At 32.6% G+C, this 23,264-nt stretch overlaps 1 protein-coding gene across 2 annotated transcripts in view; it reads left to right on the top strand.

Moving 5' to 3' along the window:
* Nucleotides 1–23,264, top strand: part of LOC140040766 (uncharacterized) — a 36,895-nt gene that overhangs the window by 2,100 nt on the left and 11,531 nt on the right. Inside the window, exon 2 of one of the 2 annotated variants that reach the window (XM_072086931.1) lies at nucleotides 16,295–16,359. The gene's annotated coding sequence lies outside the window, so the exon portion shown is untranslated. Of the gene's footprint in view, nucleotides 1–16,294; nucleotides 16,360–21,795; nucleotides 22,014–23,264 lie in introns of those variants that run through there. The other variant, XM_072086933.1, reaches the window with a different exon arrangement.

Below are 23,264 nucleotides of genomic sequence, written 5' to 3' on the forward strand. Positions count from 1 at the left end.
CGGTTTTTGTGTTCAGTGGATATAGGTAGGCATACATAAAGATGTACGTAGTGTAGACCTCTCATATCCCATGTACTGTATTTTGTTGCTTGTAACCCGTTTTTCCCTTCACTATTTCAATGCTCAAACTTGTGGCAATGTCAAGAACTTAATCACAAGATGTTGAGGTGTCTCCTGATTTGTGTTCCTTCCCCTGGCCAACAGAATAGACTACTTTCATTAGTCTAGTATGCAAGGCTATCAAACATGCTTTGCAGTTATCTTTTCTATAAATATATTGGGTTGGATAGAACAAACTGTACATAGATTTAAAAAAAAAACAAAACCATGGCGATACTATTGTATAAACATGTTGTTTATTTAACTGTGTTATTAAAATATTGTGTAATCTTAATGGCTTGAATTGAATGGGAAATGTATAAGAGGAGCAAAGGTCAATGATTGACAAATACATAGTTGATAAACATTTTAAAACAGCCTAAATTTGTGGGATTACCCCAAAAATAAGTAGTTTACAAAAATGAATTTTTTTTAAAAACTGACATATTGTGCACATGTATTAGTTCAATTAGGCTTACTATGGGCTAGTTTCTGCTTAGCAGGAATAATCGGAATAATCGGTTATTAATCAATTTTTTTTATCGATTATTTTTGGGAAGCAGAAACGGTGCAAAATGAAATAATTGATTAAAAACACTAAATCCATTGCATGTTTTAACAAATTATTTCTTGTTTTAACCGATTATCGCGGAGCAGTTTTGAGCTGCAATACAAATAGCGATTATTGACCACACTTTGACCTCTAGAGTATGGGAACCATCACTCACACAAAGCATGCTCTTTATTTGCACAATCCACGACGGTCAGCAAAACAACGATGTGGACCGATGAGATAACATTTGATTGTCATTATTTTGTGGGGGAGAATTATCGAGAGACTCCAGGATTCTGTGTTACAAGTACACCGTTACATCCCACCGGTTCAGGCTAACAATGTTTTACATGTCATTTTTTAGGCCTGTTGTTTTCGGTAGAAATATATAGCCCAGCTTGGCCCTAAAGTAGATAGAACCAACGGCAAAACGAACTTTCTCGCAGATGTGCCCTTATTAATACATCATTATTCTGTTGTACTGTATGTGGTACGGTAGTAGGCCTAGATGTTTATTTTAAAATAATATAGCTTTACGTAACGTTTAATTTTTAATCCTACATGTGAGAGTTTTAGGCAGCGATAGGATGTAAACAAACCAACTCTCATTGGCCTTCCATAACTTGAACTTACGTTGTGGGCATGGATGACGTGATTTTTAAAAAGCGATTACCAGATAACCGATTAATGTCGGGAGAACATTTTCAGTTGCAACGCAATCAATTCTGTTGTTTGCTGTACTTTATAGGAAAAACCGATTATTTTTATTTTTTCAGCAGAAACAGACCCTATGTGTTTTTGAAGGTTTGCCTGATTTTAGATGTACCCACTGTACAAGGGGTCGCAGTAACCTTTTTATAATAATTTTCCCTAATAAAATTGTCAGGCAATATATGGTTCAGCACTACTATATTGTGGATCATAGATCATATTGATTGTCATCTGATTATTTACTGTACATTATCTTCAATTTCTGCTATCACAACAAAAACCTAGGTTTATTATATTATTATTTTAATTACCAAGTCATATTTTATTATTGATTTTCCTAGAAATTTACTATTAATGATATACATGGTTATTATGACGAATTATTGATTAAGCAATATTGATATAGCAAGAGACAAGATTACAGAGTATTATGTAAGATGCAAAACTCTTCATGTACTGTATACGGTACAGTAAATTGTGATTCCAAATTGACTGTAATAATATAAGGATACTGTAACTACATTATTTACAGTACCACCAACACACATTAGGATCAAGTTCTGCTACAAAAAAGATACCTAGGTGTATCTGTACTTACCATGTCTAGGGACACTGATTTTATAATTTGGAATTTCTTTAGAAAATATAAGCTTACTCATAATTGCCATCATATATTTCTCATGTATATAGATATTGTGGAGCTGGCCTATACAAGTTATCCTCTTTAACTAAAGTTAAAAACTAGAAAGACACTCCAAGAGTGCATACTGTGAAATTCTCCTACATAAGATTTCTCCGGTAAAAAAGAAATATATATATATATTTGTGTGTGTCTTAATGCTGTTTGTGATTTAGGCTAATTTCACTACAAGCATGTGTATGCGAGTTTGGTGTAATGGCTATGTAACAAGCCTTTCAATTAACAATAGCTTCAGTTGACTAACAATAGCTTCAGTTGACTAACAATAGAACAGCAATGCGAAAATCAAACGAGTGAACAATATTGCAGAAAAAAGCTTTACGTATTATTACTCAAAGTAAATACAATGCCCATTCAGAACCTCTTTTTAAAAAATTCAGATTTCTCAATTTATGTGATATTCATAAACTATGCCAATTAAAATTTTACTATAAATATTCAAATAATATGTTACCTGATTATTTTCAAAGGTTTTTTTTAGAACTAAATTCAGCTTTACATTCGTATAACACACGTATAAAAGACAACTTTCATGTTGTGAGGGTCAATCATGAGTTTGCAAAGAAGTGTATTAGGTATAGCCTAACTTTATTAATTAACAATACTGTAAATTTGATTACTGAAAAGGTAAATACACATTCTTTGAAATAACGGTCTGGACCGTTAGTATTTTGCTATTTGAAAGTAACTAATCTGGTTACGAACGACTGTCAAAATGGTACCTGTCGAAATAACATACACCGCGCATCACAGTAGCGCAATGGCTTGGCGCATTGTGTATCGGTCGCGCGCTAGTTATGCCGCCAAAGCATTACAAAGGTTTTTGTGGATTGGCATGTTTGTTTGTTTTCTGAATAAAAAATAATGCCATGGAGTCATTTTCATTATGAAGTCTTTAATTTTTTTATTGTATGTATACCCTAATTGTTTTGGTGTTTCACTGTAAGTGACCGGGTTTCACGCAAAAAACTTGTTTAGAAATGGTATGGATATTATCATCAGACTAGTACCAGACTAGTATTACTGGCTAGCCTGGGCCTAGGCCTAGTTGTAAAATGGTTCCGGACCAACTTTAGGCCTAGTTAACTAGGCCTGGTGTCATTACTATGTGGATTTTGGTGAAACATTGATGTAAGATTTATGATTTATAAAATGTAATACATTTTTCAATAGTGATAACTTGTTTTTATAGGCCTATATGTGCCGTGTAAGTAACTTTTTGGTTGTTTGTTTATTTCACCGGGCGATATTTTCATATTCTGATGTCTTGCACAAAATCGCGAATATCTCGACTTTCTTGCGCGAAACTACGAAAAACTCAAAAAGTGTGTTACTTTTATTTTACTATTACGATTTACATATTGCGATTTGAAAATCGTTCTTGGTACCATTGTGAAGCTAAAATCTTTATTATTATTTTAGTCTAAATTACATAATAATATAAATCAGATCACAGGTACATAGTTTCAATCAGCTTTAATAAAAACATCGAATTGGGCTAAAAACGCTGGCGGTGGCAGTTTCTAACTGGAAAAACCTCTGGCAGTCAAAGTTTTAACGAAATCTGTAAAAGCAGCAGCTGATATACTTGCTACTTATTAGTTAGTCTGCGACATACCTGAACTTATATATTACTAACTACCATCCAACTTCCTACAGTATCTGCCATTGTGACAGCCAGTTTATATTCTGTGCACACCAGTATCTATCTCTAGTACATCAATGTATTTGAGTATTGGTCTTCCTTTGCAAGCCCATGTTTTGGCTGCCACAGCAGAACATCTGCAATGAGCACAGTGTCCAGCAAATGTCAGTCATCTTTTTCTTATTGTTTCTATTATTACAGCTGATATTTAACTACTAAAAAATTGCAAAAAAAAGTTTTTCTGCTGTATTCAATTATAGAGATGTTTACAATTATCATTATTTTTATTAAAATAACAAATGTCTATTCTACCCTAAAACAGTTTTAATCCAAAATTAATTTTAAGATAAAAATGCACAGGGTCTGTACATACAAAAATATTTGTGAGACATGTTTGTGTTATCATGGCATTTGATACTGCAAACAATTTTGTATACAGTAAAAATGTAAAATATGTTTAATTAGTGGCAACTGTATTTAATATTTAATATTAATAAATTTGGTATACTGTAGGTATACTGTATTACATTGTGTGTAGATAGAAAACAATAGTAGAGGCCTAACTGTAGAGTATCAATGTGCTTTGGTATATTCTTGCTTGATTTACTATAATTATTATTATAGTCATGTGTTTTCCTATAGTACTGTAGTGTATGTAGCCTATTGATGACAATGACCTTGGCCAGTGTCTTTGTTGTAACAAGGCACAAATTATTCTGTCACAGATGGGAGTTAGTTGGCTGAAAATTTACATTTTCATAAAAGAGGTCGAAGCGCACTTATGCTATAATAGAAGGCTTTGTCATAAGCAATATAGTTATATGATTACTATAATGATTAAAATCAGTACAGTTAGTACTACAGTTATGGACTAATTTTCAATCCACTATTTATACTAAACAATATTTAAGGGCTTGAAAGTATTGCAGGGTCATTCCATCTCAGATCACCCAATGAGTTAAACCCTACCTCTTCCAATTTTGATGAAATTTGGTATATGGGTAATTCATAGCAATTAAAGCCAAAATTTCAAATTTTAACTTTATCAGACCAACGGTTTTCAAGATATCGCAATTTCAATTTTCGGTTTTTATGCAAAAAAGGGCGCGTCCGCCACGTTTCAAAGAGCTGTATCTCGGGAACTATAGGTTCGATTTTAAAAGCAAAGGTATTTTTGTAAAGGGGAGACCATAAGGAATCTAAATATACTAATTGTGTGTGTTTTATGTTAATTTTAAGTTGAATAAAACTTTGACATATATTTTGACCTTGAAATTTCCCCCGTGGAACACGCCCGTTTTGTTGGTGACTATCATGAAAAATGTAGCCCAACGTGTCAACTACAACATATAAAAAAATTGGAGGGGTTTTTTTCTTTGTTTCCATGAAATTACAATTTGAAGTTGACATACCTCTTCCTTTTAGTGTATTTTTGGTGTCTGTCCATGCATTACTTCAATGTCAATTTGATGTATTCCAAAATTAATTTTATTTACAAACTAAATATTATTATAATGTTACAATTGTCTATGTCTGGCCTTTACTCCTTGTCATCTGGACAATTCAAACAGTATTTAGAAATGTTGTGGCGATCATTTTGGGAAATACTGTAATTCCTAGTCGAAGCGGATTTTATAAACGGAGAGGCTATAATACAATGTACATTTGATTCAGGAATCCAACAACAGTCTTCTTTGGACGGCCAATAAAAGGTTTTCGCTGACCCATGAGGATGCATAAATTTAATTTGAAAATCCCCAAACTCTTCTGCGAGTGAGACATCCACCACCAAACCAATCCATGGGACACCATCATAACTACAGCACACAAAATTCTGAATTCTAATAATGGTGGGTTGTGTATCAGCAACAATTTCATTTTCATCACTGAAAGATTCTTGAATCACTACCACATCCGGAGGGTTTATCTGGGTACTTTGTAGACCTGCATCTGTGCCAGAGAAACGGGAACAAAGCGATGATATTGTAATGTACCCTTGATGGTCTGGGCGAGGTTGAATCTCGGCTTTATTTCTTTTTCCACAGTAGATACCTCATCTATTCCCACATGAAAAAAGTTGATGCCTGGAATGTCCATATGAGCGAGTCATATGGCCGAGCGGTTAAGGCAGGGGCGCCGTTTACCGTACCTAAAAGAGCCAACAACAACATCGGCAAGGGTTCGAGGCCGACTCGCTCCGTTCTGGTGGTGGAACAAGTCTTCTCGGATAAGGACTATAAACCGTAGGTCCAGTGTACACAGTTATAACATGTGTGTACTTTAAAGAACCCAGTTCATTATTCGAAAAAGAGTAGGGGGTTACCCCGGTGAACTGGTTCACACAATAGCCCCTGTATCAGGGGGATTACCACCTATCTGATAGGACAGTGATTAATTCACCATTGATAATCCTTGGCCACATTGCCTAAAGACATAAAATAAAAATAAAAAATTACACAGTAGTCGAACATACTGAGAGATGTGATAATATGACATTCAGTCAAATGCTGTAAGCTTCTCTTAGTGACAAGCCTCTTAACTGTTCCACCTATGCCATCAAACGCACTCTTGCCATGTGATGTAGCGAAAAAATTCCACTCGGCGTCTAAACCAAAATCTTCCTGGTGGTGGCAAAGGTTAATAAAGTTATATTTGTTTTTGTATTGGCCGCCACATCCATCTGTGAAATAATGAACTTTTTTCATGGTTGGTAGTTTTGTTTTTATATAGGGGATGACAACCTTTAAAAAGACCTATACAGTTAACTGTTGTATGTTCTCTGCAATCACTTATTATGCATATGTTAATGTGCATAATAACATAGTAAGGACACTAAACTATGTGTCAAAATTGATTTGAAAAGTATGTGAGTTACCCAGTATTTCTCATATCAAAATATATCTACTGTTTAAGTGGGCCTGATGAGAAAGCGTAACAATAAGACACCTTAACAGTTAGTGTTCACACTGTGTATAAAGTATAACAACACCAAAAATACACTAAAAGGAAGAGGTATGTCAACTTCAAATTGTAATTTCATGGAAACAAACTAAAAAACCCCTCCAATTTTTTTATATGTTGTAGTTGACACGTAGGGCTACATTTTTCGTGATAGTCACCAACAAATCGGGCGTGTTCCACGGGGTCAATTTCAAGGTCAAAATATATGTCAAAGTTTTATTCAACTTAAAATTAACATAAAACACACACAATTAGTATATTTAGGTTCCTTATGGTCTCCCCTTTACAAAAATACCTTTGTTTTTAAAATCGAACCTATAGTTCCCGAGATACAGCTCTTTGAAACGTAGCAGCCGCGCGCTTTTTTGCGTAAAAACCGAAAATTGAAATTGCGATATCTCGAAAACCATTGGTCCGATAAAGTTAAAATTTGAAATTTTGGCTTTAATTGCTATGAATCACCCATATACCAAATTTCATCAAAATTGGAAGAGGTAGGGTTTAAAATTCCATTTTTTTTGGGTGAACTGAGATGGAATGACCCTGCAGATGATTTTTTGGATTTTTTATTTATATTTGGTGACCTCTTCAGTCAGGGCCTAGTTTTATAGTCCTTATCCGAGAAGACTCAATTTACCATCATAACCATAGAGCGAGTGAGCATCAAACCCGTGCCAATGTTGTGGCTACATACCGTAATTAACCGCTCACTTACTCAGTCAAGTACAGTATGCCACATTTGAATTAATTAATACCTTTAGCCCGGCGCAAACTAGAGCTATCGGCTGAGCCAACTGGCATGAGTAACACTTGGCTCACTAAAAAATTTGATTTTCTAATTGGATTATTACTTACTACGCTATACGGCACGCGCTGACATATAATAAATCCGAACATGTCATGTGCAGTGGAATTTTTTAGTGAGTTATCTGCTCACGTTCGGCGCACACTTGAGGAAAATGACACGTGTGCCAAAAAATATTAAGCACGATAAATATTTTCCTCAGCAGAACGAGTGGCCGATTCCTCCCCGGCACATACAATGAGCAAAGTGTTACTCGTGCCAGTTGGCTCAGCCGATAGCTCTAGTGTGTGCCAGGCTTATACTTATTACAGTATTTTAAACTGATAGAGCATTGGGCTGTTTTACTGTAAATACTGTAAAATACAATTTCTTCAATAAAGATTGTTGTTCAATACAGGCAATGAAATGTTTTACATGCCCTTGTACTAAAATTGAACATGGTAACTACAGTAAGGGTCTGTTTCTGCTGCATAGCATTGAATAAAACATTTTTTTTAAAGTAGTTTTACAAATTTTTATATCAACTGCTTTCTGCTCAATTTTTGCTAAACCGTTTAAATAAGTGAGTGGTCGACGGAATTTGTTAAAACAGTTAACCAAAATGCAATAGGTACTGGCGGTCAATTTAAACATTACTGCAGTGTAGTTAACTTGAGGTCAGACTCTCTATCAATAAAATACCTTTTTTGCGCTGCAGCTTAAAATTGCACAGCAATAACCGGTTAAATGGCGTTCTAACACTGAATTGATTGGGTGTTTTTATTTAACCGGTTATTGAAAATTTGTCCTGTTTCTGCTCAAAAGAAATTGGGGTTAATTCATTAACACGCTAATTTTTTTCCACCATGAATAAAGGATATGAAGATTTATGAGTGCAAGATGCTGTTCCCATTACTCTATACAGTATTTTGATAGTAGTTTTCAATATTTTTGTTCTATTGTTTAGTAACATACTGTCTTTATTTTATAAATATTGATAAATATTGATAAACCTATGCTATAGGCCCTGTTTCTGCTGCCAAGTAAATACCGTATTTAATACGGTATTTTTTGAATACCGTATTTATACCGTATTTTGTTGGCAGCAGAAACTTCGCTCATAAAAAAAATACCGTATTTTGTATACCGTATTTTCCCCACAAAATTTGTGGATAAAATACGGTATTTACAAATTTATACCGTATTTTTTGTACCCATTTCTGCTGCCAATAAAAAATACCGTATTTTTTTGACCTGCCACATGAGGTCAATATCGTGGTTTTATTTTCTGTCGCTGTCACAGTATTTACTATATAAATCTGTGTGGGGAGGGAGGGGGAGGGCAAGCTAAAATGTCCGGCCAACTAAAAGGTAATAAAAGGGACAACCACATTTATAAAGACATTTCTAAAAATAAAGCAGGAGTACGGAATAGACTTGTCTCCAAAGCAAGTAAACTCAAAGCTGAAGAGCCTGCGAAAGCAGTAACAGTTGCAAAAGACAATAACTCGGGGAATTACTTCCTTTATTGCGACTTTTAATTATTGACCAAATAAATGAATGGCAAATTGGGTAAAAAGGATGAAATTTAACACGACCACCCAAGAAGTATTGTTAGCAGAAACGGGGTACTAAAAATACTCTATTAAATACCGTATTTTATACCGTATTTTTATACCGTATTTTGAGCAGTTGCAGCAGAAACAGGCCCTTACTGAACCTTTTCTTCTCTGTTTTTATGTACAGTACAAGAGTCTGTTTAGGGTGAATAAACAAATACCTGTAGTAAAACAATAATATTAATAATGATTTGGGCTTTTTGAAATTAATTAAGAAGTACGGTATCAAATTTCTGGTAAATGTGGGCTTTGTTGAAATCAGTGGGTGGTCGTCAATGAAAAAATGTTAACAGAACTCAATCAATGACAGTTTTGTTTTGAGATCTGGATGTACTGTAAAGTAACCCTCCACGGGAATTTTCCATTTCCTCTCCTGAAGCTCAGGGTAACCAGTTCAAAGTTCTATCTTGATATCTTCATTCGCAGCATTGTAAAATTGAATTGACAATTTTTTTTAAATTTATATGAGGGGTACAGTACAGTAGCTGACTCAATTGAGTTACTGTATTTGTATTTTGCTTAAGCTGCCCCTGCCTACTATTTTGTCATATCTTTTTTTAAATATATTGTATTGATTTTATGCTGGTCAAATAAATAAACGAAACGAAACTGTACAGTGTGTAGTTATATCACGTTGCTTATCACTAATTGACTTCTAATGTTACACACAGACCTACAATTGTCAAAATGCTTGAGAAAAACATCTAGTTCAAGCACAAGCCATTTGAGCTTGCATGAGCACTACCTAATTAAAATGCTTATTTGCCCGTCATTTGACCTTTTGAGAGACTCATTACACTGAATGCTTACTTAGGGCCTAAGTCCTACTCCAGGCAATTTGGTAAACTGAACAAAATTATTTTGCATTCTGCATTTTTGGTGATTTAGGACAAAGAATTTTATATTATAAAACTAACAAGGAAAGGAAATCGGAGTAATGAAATGTGGAGATATTAATAATGATATTTAAGATCAACTGAAACTAGTTTTGTTTGTTAGATAATGAAAAAAAGATATATAAATATTATCTTTTTTTCATTATAAATGTTTGTTGTTTATTTTATGGGATACTTATATAAGTACAGTAATACAATCATTTACATTGACTGTAGGCCTATTTCCAAATTGTTAATAAATTAATATAGTACAGTATTCATTATATCTATGATGATACAGTGTACTTGGGCTTCAATTGATGATGTTCTATTTTTACAGTATTCATTATGTCTATGATGATACAGTGTACTTGGGCTTCAATTGATGATGTTCTATTTTTACAGTATTCATTATGTCTATGATGATACAGTGTACTTGGGCTTCAATTGATGATGTTCTATTTTTACAGTATTCATTATGTCTATGATGATACAGTGTACTTGGGCTTCAATTGATGATGTTCTATTTTTACAGTATTCATTATGTCTATGATGATACAGTGTACTTGGGCTTCAATTGATGATGTTCTATTTTTACAGTATTCATTATGTCTATGATGATACAGTGTACTGGTCTTCAATTGATGATGATCTATTTTTACAGTATTCATTATGTCTATGATGATACAGTGTACTGGTCTTCAATTGATGATGATCTATTTTTACAGTATTCATTATGTCTATGTTGATACAGTGTACTGGTCTTCAATTGATGATGTTCTATTTTTACAGTATTCATTATGTCTATGATGATACAGTGTACTTGGGCTTCAATTGATGATGTTCTATTTTTAATTTACAGTTTTTATCGGGTGAATCATTTTGTTTTCCGATAAAACTTTTGCACAAAGTCAATGTGTGAGCTTTAATAAAATGGCCTACTGTACTTTATATCAACAATTGTTTCTTTAAACTTATCTTTTCAAGGGGACAATACAGTATATCTTTTTTTACTTACTTAGTCCGGTACATACCCAACTTTTACAGTATGACTAGATTTTTCCATACATTTGCTGCTGTACATTGAGTGCTGTAGGTCCGTCTGTAGGTCCGTCTGTAGGTCCGTCTAATCAATATGTCATTGTTGGTCTTCCTGGTTTTGTAAGCCCATGTTTAGGTTGCCATAGAACATTTGAGGTTACCTATTCTTTGCTGCGGGAAAGTGCCTTGCAAATTTCAGTATTCTCTTAAACAGTTATTTCAGCATCAGCATCAGCATATACAAATCATTCATTATGTTATGAATATTCTGTAGTTTCATCAATATTCGCATTTGTCTTATGGTTTGGGAAGTAGTCGCTGTATACAAACTTGTTTTCTCATGCAATTTGATCTTTTTAAAATGTGTTGTTAAAAAGATGGCTGACTGGAAAAGCCATCAACTATTAAATATAGTTATGATTTTGTCAAGCACATTACAAATTTCAAAAACATGTTTAATGGATTGTTAATTGTTCACCAAAAGTATGTTACATTTTTTATTAAAATTTTTTATTTGGGAAAGAACGTTCTATAAACATTCATAAATAATTACCACTTATTCACAAATAAAACACAATTTTAAGTCATTTTTTATATGATTTTCCTACAGTATGTATACTGTAGTTAAATATAAATATGACTCCTTTAATTAAACATAACTAAAAAATATGATGAAAGATTATCAAAATCAAGATATTTGATTAGATTTTCAAATTACTATACTTTATTCTCGGTAATTGACCTTCTTCTCCTTAGGGTAGGGTCCTCATATTTTCTTTGAATAATTTTACACTATAAACAGAGATGATCTCATCATAGTAGTGAATTCCATTTATCCACAACACGATTTGCATGCCTGCCGCTGTTTTCCAACATCTTTTCTGATCTTGTTCTTGTATAACATCCTGGAGTAACCTATCAAACGTTCACCGTAAGGCAAGACTAAAAATATCTCTCCAGAAAAGACTTGTCGTATCGGTTAGTGATGTATTTTGATGTATCTTTCATTCATGTTTTTTCTTGTACAGTAATCATTAGGGTCTCTATTGAAACTTGTGTCCAATTTTAGAATTGTCTTGTTATTTTCGACAGTCATTTCTATTTTTCTTTTTATAAGCTTTCAAATTAAATAGTTGAACAGTTCTATTACTTTCTGTGCTATTTTATTCCTGATTATTCCTTGATTTTTATATAAACAAATTTTAAATTTTATATAACAAAAATATGGATTAATAATGATAGCATATGGTCTGAATTGTCTGCCATCAATAAAAATATAACGACGTCTATCAGTGTCTACTTCTTTTGTTTAAACAGAGATGTAATAAAATGATATTGTATACAAGGCCAATGATGTACACACAAAGGAAAGTGCACATAACTTGTAGTACGGACATTTTGTACTCTATCTACTGTACATTACTAATGAGTTACTAGTAATTATATACGCTTATTATTTAGATAATTTTTTAAAACATATTAAAATATAATAAATTGACAATTTGAAGGTCATGAAGGCGATTTATAAATGGTTATGTAATATTTTGGTATTTGATACGATCTATACTCCAAATACAATATGTGTGTAGACCTTTCGGTATTTTTAGTTACACAGAGCATTTATGTCAACAGTTGAGTCCTTTGTCGCTCCGCTTGAAACATACATTTTTAATTCATATGGTATACTAAATGTTCACACAGCATTTCAACATATGAAAAATTCAAAGAAGTAAAGTTATGCCTAATTAGCATACGGTATGCTAAATGTTCACACAGCATTTGAACATGTGAAAAATCCAAAGAAGTAAAGTTATGTCTAATTAGCATACGGTATGCTAAATGTTCACACAGCATTTGAACATGTGAAAAATCCAAAGAAGTAAAGTTATGCCTAATTAGCATACGGTATGCTAAATGTTCACACAGCATTTGAACATGTGAAAAATCCAAAGAAGTAAAGTTATGTCTAATTAGCATACGGTATGCTAAATGTTCACACAGCATTTGAACATGGGAAAAATCCAAAGAAGTAAAGTTATGCCTAATTAGCATACGGTATGCTAAATGTTCACACAGCATTTGAACATGTGAACAATCCAAAGAAGTAAAGTTATGCCTAATTAGCATACGGTATGCTAAATGTTCACACAGCATTTGAACATGTGAAAAATCCAAAGAAGTAAAGTTATGCCTAATTAGCATACAGTATGCTAAATGTTCACACAGCATTTGAACATGTGAAAAATCCAAAGAAGTAAAGTTATGCCTAATTAGCATACGGTATGCTAAATGTTCACACAGCATTTGAACATGTGAAAAATCCAAAGAAGTAAAGTTATGTCTAATTAGCATACGGTATGCTAAATGTTCACATAGCATTTGAACATGTGAAAAATCCAAAGAAGTAAAGTTATGTCTAATTAGCATACGGTATGCTAAATGTTCACACAGCATTTGAACATGTGAAAAATCCAAAGAAGTAAAGTTATGCCTAATTAGCATACAGTATGCTAAATGTTCACACAGCATTTGAACATGTGAAAAATCCAAAGAAGTAAAGTTATGCCTAATTAGCATACGGTATGCTAAATGTTCACACAGCATTTGAACATGTGAAAAATCCAAAGAAGTAAAGTTATGTCTAATTAGCATACGGTATGCTAAATGTTCACATAGCATTTGAACATGTGAAAAATCCAAAGAAGTAAAGTTATGTCTAATTAGCATACGGTATGCTAAATGTTCACACAGCATTTGAACATGTGAAAAATCCAAAGAAGTAAAGTTATGCCTAATTAGCATACGGTATGCTAAATGTTCACACAGCATTTGAACATGTGAAAAATCCAAAGAAGTAAAGTTATGTCTAATTAGCATACGGTATGCTAAATGTTCACACAGCATTTGAACATGTGAAAAATCCAAAGAAGTAAAGTTATGTCTAATTAGCATACGGTATGCTAAATGTTCACACAGCATTTGAACATGTGAAAAATCCAAAGAAGTAAAGTTATGCCTAATTAGCATACGGTATGCTAAATGTTCACACAGCATTTGAACATGTGAAAAATTCAAAGAAGTAAAGTTATGCATTTGTTGTGAATATAAATTATAATTTGAGAATGTAGCATCTGTAATTTGATACAGATATAAAGATAAAAAAAAAATCCAAAAACATTTCCTGATCATCACTCTAGGAATAATCACATAAATATTATTTAATGGAGATTATATGACAATTTCGTTTGTATGACTCATTTAAATGCATGTTTTACAGATGACTCTGTGAATTTGTGTCGCCTCATATCTTGGAAAAGGACTAGTTATTCTTTGATGATTATGACAATTGTGTCGCCATACCATCTGGATTTTTACATAGCCCTAAACCAAAACTAAGTCTCAAAGATTATCTACTACATGGTTATTTCATGTCATCCACAGCTCCTACTATTGAGTTTACTTACCGATTATAATTGATCTTGTTATTTCTTGTTGTACTATATCAACAGGAGGGGCACCTTGTTGCATAAGCGGCAAAGTAAATTGTCTAGTGTGAACCAAGCCCAGAATAATTAGACACTTTCTATGCAATTTTTGACTTTTTGTAAGTATAGTGCATAATTATCCTTCAAGAACATTAAACCAGGTAATTCCTTCTGAAATGTTTGTTCTATGATTAACTATTAATTATAGTTATTCTATAAAATGAGAAAACAATTATTTACTGTACACTAACTTATTCTAATTAGATGTTGTAAATCTATTTTGAAACCGTTTATTCGTCACTATGCAGAAGAAACAAACCCATAGTCTAATTTATGTTTAAAAAAAGTATACATACATATTACAATTACCATATTTATTATGGTGTATACAGTATTTTTGGTAAAAGAAACTTGTCCCAGATAGCAGAAATTACACATAGCATTAGCTGCATTATATATCTCAAGCAAACATAATAAGACCACCAAGAAAATGAATAAGACACAAGACACAACATGTTGCATACTGTCACGTTTTCACTACTAATTAGGGAACCTGTTTGTTGTTTTTAAACAATTACTCAAATTCTTTGTAATGAACCAGGTTACTGTTCTTGATTTTTGGATTGAACTCTGATGCCATGATAAAGACTACATTGTTTGTGAAAGAATCAAAGTCTTTCCTTGCACATGATCCCTATAAAATTTTGGAAAGACAAATTATGAATAATTTATATTTTTTATTGATAAGTTTAAATACTGTACACTTAAGCTTTCTGAAGCTGTATAACTTTATTAATTGTGGGTAACAGAAACATAAATTGTTGTTGAATGTTGTTGATTAAATGTACAGAACTGACTACATAGCCTTGTTAATTGTTTACTAACACTACGTTTGATAAAACGATTAACTATATTAACTTTTATTGTCATGATAAAGGGTAGTTGAAATAGCTATTTAAGCCTTGTGTTCAAATTGTAAAGAACAACAGCGTCTCATTTTCATTTTATTTTAGTTCATTAAATTTTACAAACAGACAAACATTTTAAAAAAAGGTACTATACAAGAAAACAATATTAACTGAATGAACTAGCGATAACCTAAGAAAGTTTATGGGAAAAAAAATATTTCCATTGGGGTCTCCAAATACAAAAAGAAAACATTGCAACTTCCCTAATTTAAATTTTAAAAACAACATTACATAGTAACAATTTACAATATATTTAAAACATTTATTAATAATGTCAGAAACACCTACTGTACTTTTAAATTGGCTACATAGTGGCCAAATAAAACCCAGTAAAAAGATATTAATCAAAATACCAATATTTTTTCTTTATTTCCTCTTTTATATACTATTATACCCTATTGAAATGTCAATCAACATTTTTATTGTTTTCTTTAGTATTTATTAAACAATAAACTAATTACTTAAAATAAAGTAGATGAAATAAATTAAAGTAACATGAAAACTAATTGTATTTTATACTAGGTTCAATTATGTCCAGTGAGTAGAATATATTGACAGAATGAAGCCACCAAGATGTTGGGCATTTTGTATTTAGTGGTGTTGTGCCTATATCCTGCAGTAATACTGTAGGCCTACATGTTATAAAGATTGATAGCCTAGCTATAACTTTTAGTTGAATCAAAAGCTGTTTATGGAAGCAGTTTGACAAAATTTCTTATCTGACAAAATCTCGCTCATGGCCCGATTGGTTCTAGAACGACTAACACATAATTGCGACTAGTTAGGCATGTCAAAGAAGCTTTCGTATTCTTTTCTGTATTAACATACTTTTTATGTGTTTTTATTTCGATAGATGGTTTAGAGTTGTACTAACCTCAGGTTATTTTCTAGACTACCTACAGTAGATCTGTAACAAAGGTGAGTACAATTGTTTTATATTCAAATTTGATAAATATTCCAATAATTTATAAGAAAAATCTTAATCATAATATGTTTCTTCACGTCATAAATTGATGTGAAGCAAATACTACTCCTAAAGCAAGATACAGTATTACTGATTTGGGTGTGTAGAAAGCGACGACCTCGAATTGGACGACCCCAACGACCCGGGCGACCTAGAATTGGACGACCCATAACACGAAACCGACGACCCATAACACGAAACCGACGACCCATATAGCCTAGCCTAGGCCTAAGTGTGGTATAACATCCCGAAGCCGAACATAACCAAAGATCTTTAAACCATACCTTAATACTCGCAAGCAAGCAATTGATTGAAAAAATACAGAAATATCGCCATTTGATACTGAATGTGTCGACACGAACAAACGAACAGATATGGAACGCCAAGAGTGCATCATTAAAACTGCATTCGACTCGATTAGCACACGAAATATCATAAATATATAGCGGCCGGTAAGGTTTGCTCAGTGGATTGGTCATCGTTAACCCAAATAATCAAATCAAGGCTATCTGTATGTTTGCCCCAAGATGGCGGCCAACAACATGACTACATTTTATGTTGCCAGATCTATGTAACTAGCTAGAGAGGATTTGTTCAGAATACATCATTTACTCAAATGGATTTTTTCTCGAAAAATGACCGGAAGTATCACTTTTGATCTTTGACCTGATTATAATATAATTACCATATTTAAATTAACCTAAAACGATCGTTTTTTCATTTTAAATGTTCGCACTTGGTGAGTGGACCAATTTACAGAAGATAAAAATGAGGGCCACCATATCCCCAACAATACAAATTAGGTTTTAAGATAGGGTTCTCCTAACTATGCAACTATTCGTTGTAGAGAATTGTAATTTGAATAGAATTGTTCAGCATGTGCATTATATTTACTGTAATCGAAAATTTGAGGAAGACATTAAAAAAAAGAAAAAAAGACATTATGAACAATGCTCAATAGATTTATAAAATGGACAGATACTTTTTTCGTAATATAGCTAGGCTAACATTAGTGACTGACATTTTAATAACTCAATCTACGGGAAACTTTGCTGCAAAAAAAAGACATTAAAAGAAGAAAATCACTAGCAGCTATGGCATATAACAAGCTGAAGTCGTCGCTAGAACACAAAACGATGTCTATAGACGTGAAATCCCGTTTGTTTGACGCATACATAGCAAGTATTTTCTTATATAACAGTGAACTCTGGGTACTAAACAAAAAATTACAAGAGAGTATAGATATATATCACAGGAAAATGTTGCGAAAGATGATAGATATTAAATTAACAGATAGAGTGTGTAACACGAAAATATACGAGATAACAAAACAAGAAGAATGGAGTAAAAGAATTAAACGAAGGAGACTAAAATGGTATGGACACATAATTAGATTACCGGATGATACCCCAATCAAACAAACAATGAAGGAAACTAACAGGAAAGTAAAACGACCCGTAGGAAGACCAAGAAATAACTGGATGAATCAAATAAAGAAAGACTTACAAGGACTATAGTAGACACTAACACAATAACAAACCATCCTGCCATAAACAGACAAAAATGGAAACAAATTGTGGAAAGCGTAATGTCGGAAGACGGAAAACGTTAGCAACAACATTGTTCATAATACGTTATATTTATCAATCACACAATCAATTTATTTTTTCCAAATAAAAGCAGTTTACAAATAGAGATAAACAAGATTAATTAAATTGAAGAAGGCATGGTCAAAAAGCAGATGCTTGTGGCAGACATGCCTGTAAACAAAGATGGTATTTCGACAAACATATTAAAAATAAATTAAAAAGAAATAAATTGGTTAAACCATGGACGTATAATTACATCTCGTCTTCTTATAACGAACACTATAGGCCTACCAAGCAGCGTGTTCCGAACATGTGCATGGGGAGGGCCATAAGAAAGCTTTACATTTCACACATGCATTGTATACGGCCAAACCTTACCCACCGCTGAAAAAGGGACCGTTTTGACCTGGTTTGCCATGTTTATGATATTTTGTGTGCTAATCGAGTCGAATGCAGTTTTAAGGATGCACTCTTGGCGTTCCATATCTGTTCGTTTGTTGGTGTCGACACATTCAGTATCATCAAATGGCGATATTTCTGTATTTTTTCAATCAATTGCTTGCTTGCGAGTATTATATAAGGTATGGTTTAAAGATCTTTGGCTATGTTCGACTTCAGGATGTTATACCACACTTAAGCCTAGACTAGGCTAGGCTATGGGGGACGTCGGTTTTGTGTTATGGGTTGTCCAATTCTAGGTCGTCCAATTCGAGGTCGCCCATGTCGTTGGGGTCGTCCAATTCGAGGTCATCGCTTTCTACACACCCTGAATGAAATGCATGAATGGCTCTTAGCTAGGCCTAAAAGGGGACGGGATCTTAGTCACTATGTTTAAATACAAGGTACATTTATTTATGTCATTTGTTAGAAAATATAATGGTAATCAGTTGATACATGTAGTTTGTAGCCTAGTGTTTTTTAACAGTTGTATTTGTAGCCTAGTTAGGCCTTATTTATTCTGGCCTTTTTGTTGTTTTTGTTGAAATCCATCTCTCACACATTGACGATACAAGATGTCAGCCTAGGTCAAACCTTGTTTCGCGTCATAACAGGAAACGTTCTGATTGGATACAACGTTGACTTACAGTAGCGTACGCGTACACTAAAACGGTACTATCAACGGTGGAACGGTACTATTCCACTACAACGCTACAACCGTTGTATGACGCGTTGTACGCTAATCCCCAACTGTTCAGTGACACATTCTTTTAGCGTCGTACGCTAAAACGGTCTAACGTCATGGGTCTGAACAGGGCCTTAGTCTTGAACATGATTATCTTTCACATGTTATATTCATCAATAAAAACATTATCCTAAATGTGGCATTACCATTAACTTAAAATAAGTTTTGAGTTAAGTTTTCTTTGTAGTTAATATTCAAAATTTCCTTATGACAATAACATACATTAAAACATAAAAGACAAAAAGTAAAGTTATTGTTAGATAATAGTGTTGAATACTTTATAATTTATAAAAATATTTTACGACGTGTAAAAAATAAATTCTGGTTGGAATGAATGTTGATATCTTGCAAGATGGATTTGTGGATATGGTCTAAAATTAACAAATAAAGTTTGTCTACTATATCGTTCATAATAAAATTAACTTTTGTAATACATGATAGTGATACAATATTGTAAAGCGTTTCGTCTGTAAACACATGTGATGTAACATATTGCTTAGATGCACGAGTTTGCGATCATTCTTCAACAGTACAGGCTTTGATTTGCGTTGCGTCAGGAATGCCAATTTAAAAAAAAAACAATAGTGTTTCGCAATTTTTCTAATTAAAGAAATTACTAAGTACATTATTTTGACAAATAAAATATATAATCTTTTGACTACACTGTACAGTTGCACTATTGTACTGTACAGCATTGTACTATTAATTCGTACATGATTCAACTTACCTGAGTTGAATAGAAAGTTGTCAATTATATTACCATTTGAATTGCACATGTGTAGAAATGGTAAATACTTCTTTTGTGTTTTTTTTAATTGATTTGTAAAAGTATGCCAAGCCCTTAGGCCATTGTGCCTTTAAATAGAAAGCAAATCCCCTGTTTCCTATTTTGACCACAGAAATTTAGAACATGGGTGGAATGTCAATTTCAATACTGTACTTCTAAAAAGACCTTTGAAACATTCAGGATTTTGAAAACAAATTGATGAATGGGTTTTTATGTAAGTCTTGGGGATTTACAAAAACAGTCCACTTTGAGATTTGCCAGCAAGTTCATTACACAAAAAAAAGAGACAAAGAAACCTGACATTAATTACTAGTTAAAATATCTCATTGAGCAGTTTATGAAAATAATTTGTCTCATAAATTCTAGAAATAATCTATTTTCCAGATGACAGTGGATTTAGATCAATTTGCCCTTTTTTGACAGAAATATAGATTAGAAGTTGTTTTTTTTTTCATTGTATAGTCTACTTTCCAAATGACATTGGATTTTTTTAATACATCATATAAATTTGTTCTTTTTTTGTCTGCAAATTTAGATTATATAAGTTGTTTTTCCATTTATTTTTAGTGTTTTGGCCAAATATGATCCTAAAGTTATAAAATTCAATTGCAATGTAAAACAAAACCCTCATTTATTCAAGTAGATATTTAAAAAGAGCATAATTACAAAGACGTGTCCTTGTGATTGGATTTTATATAATAACCAGAACAAGTTTTATTACAGTTGTATTTTTATAGAGTTTAATTTTTTATACACAACTGTCTTGTTCATTTGTGCGCTCCAGTCTAAATAACTTTTTTTAGGCATGTTAGAAAATTAAACAGTCATTAAGAAGTGAATCCAACCACTGTTTATCCTCAATGACATTATTTTGTCATGCAGCTATTATATATAATAATGTATAATAAAAAGTGGTGGAACAATTGCTTAGAAAGTTTGTGCACTGACTTGTACACACCTGTTTTAGCACACCTCGGTACAGCATACATATATGATTTACATTTATAGACACGGCTTGTTGTAGATTACTAGAATGCCATTTTGTTATGGTCTACCACCAAACAAAGAACTTTCAAGAAATTACAACTTCTTTTAAAAATTGCAGCTCAACTGGTATCTGGCACTTCAAGGTTTGCTCACATTACACCAATATAAACTCCACTGCATTCCAATTAAACAACAAAATTATATTCACAAACTAATGTTAATTACATATAAATCACTTAATGACAAATCACTACCATATATTTCCACCTTAATTATATGTAGATCTTCAGTAAGAGATCTCTTAGGTTTTTCTTCCATTTTTATTTTAAAGCACTTAGGGAGATTGTTAAAAGTGCTATATAAATTTGACAACATAATATTAGTACCCTACAGTAGATGGTGTGTTATTATTTGACAACATAATATTAGTACCCTACAGTAAATGGTGTGTTATTATTTCTGACATCCTCACATTATATTATTACCGTATTGTAATCTTTACTGTCTCAATCATGGCAGATTTGAAACATTTCCCGCAGTTTTTAAAAAACAATTATAATTTGTCTAAAATTTATCCAATCAAAGAAGAAGTTAATCTACAACTAAATTGAATAATTTGTGTTTTATTTATTTGGAATTGTCATTCAAAAAATTAATATTTTGACATATTTATAATAGGTATACTTTACTTTAATGATTTCCTTTTTAAAATCTAATAACTTTCCTGTATTGCAGCATATTCCATTTCTGTATCAAAGTATGACCTGTGCTCATTGACCCGTGACAAGATCCTGTATGACAAAACTTACTGGCATTCCTTGTACAAAGAGTTTATTGAATAGGTGTTTACTGTATAGTTTAGCTATGACAATCATCCTGATAACATCTATGCAATCTGTGCTTGTGGCTTGATGTTATTTTGTAAAGATTGTGACTTATGGGAAAGTATTTTTTACCAGATTAATAGTAAACTAATACTGTTGGTCAAATTATCTATTGATTAGTTCTTCTTGTTTTTTCAAATGGATATACAGCAGCAGCAGTAGTAGTAAAGACACAGAGGTAGGTCCAGCCTGTTTTAGTATAAATAGACAAATGCATACAATATTGTTTACAATGTATAGGAAGAAAACAAAATCTATTGTTAATCTGTCATGAATATGTGGTTTCTGTGTATTCTGGAAATACTGAATTACCGGTACTTAATTAAAAAAATTTGTTTAGTTCACTGTATGATTAGAAATTATAACAATTTTACAGTGGACTTCCCTACTGGAGGCAAAAACTAAAAAACGCAAACTCCCAAAATGTTCCAAATTCTTATTTACAATCAAAAATACATTCTGAATATACTATACAGACAAATTATTATTAGGCCAAGCCCATATGTCCGGTTTTGAAAGATTTGACAAATGGGACTAAGAAACAGTAATTTGTTTTTACTCTTATGAAATTGTACTGTGTATTACTTTGACATTGCGATTTTTAGTTTAATACTCAAGATTCCAGGCACAGCCATGTCTTTTTAAAATAAAATAATGACTTTTTATTTTTCTGCAACCTCACCGATTGATTTTTCATCATTTATGAAATATTTAGCGTCCCCCTAATCTACTGTGTATAATGCTGGATCAGGCCCTGGATAAAACAGTCCACATAGTTTATAATACAGTAGTAATCTTAAATTATTAAGTTCACTTTTATCGTAAAATCTGCATTTTTGATATGGAGAATGTGTTACTAGTGTGTTTCCAATCATGCTTTATTAAATTATTAATCTATTACAACAGAGTTTACACAGCGGTAGTCGGTTTATACATAAGGTAGTGCGTTGTTGCACTTTTGTCTGTGTTGCCTGCAGGTTCGTTTTCAGGAAGCAATCTGTTTAGTATTGTCAGATATGATGATTGTTATTTAGTAGGTGAAACAGGTGAAGTTAAACAAGTGGGCTGCCTTAATGAATCATGCCTGTTTACACATTTTTTCATGTTTTTGACTGTCTTAGAACCACAAGAGTTCTAGGAATAAGCGTTCTCAGATTACAAAAATGACAGTGTGTTGACTGTTTAGTTTTGTTTATTGTACGTTACTGGTTTTTGTGTACTGTATTTTGTTTTTTATTCTTTTTTATGGATGCATTTTCATCTTTGTCAAAAGTGTAAACTCCAAATAATAGGTTTTCTATCTATCCATCTTTCCTTTATGGGTTTTAATGTCATTTTCATTGTATCTAATACTAGTAGTAACCCCTATTAATGGTACAGCATACCATTACTGTAGGACCCAACAAAGTGTCCCTTTTTAACAGGGATG

The sequence above is a fragment of the Antedon mediterranea genome, chromosome 2 (genome assembly GCF_964355755.1).
Source record: "Antedon mediterranea chromosome 2, ecAntMedi1.1, whole genome shotgun sequence".
NCBI lineage: Eukaryota > Metazoa > Echinodermata > Crinoidea > Comatulida > Antedonidae > Antedon > Antedon mediterranea.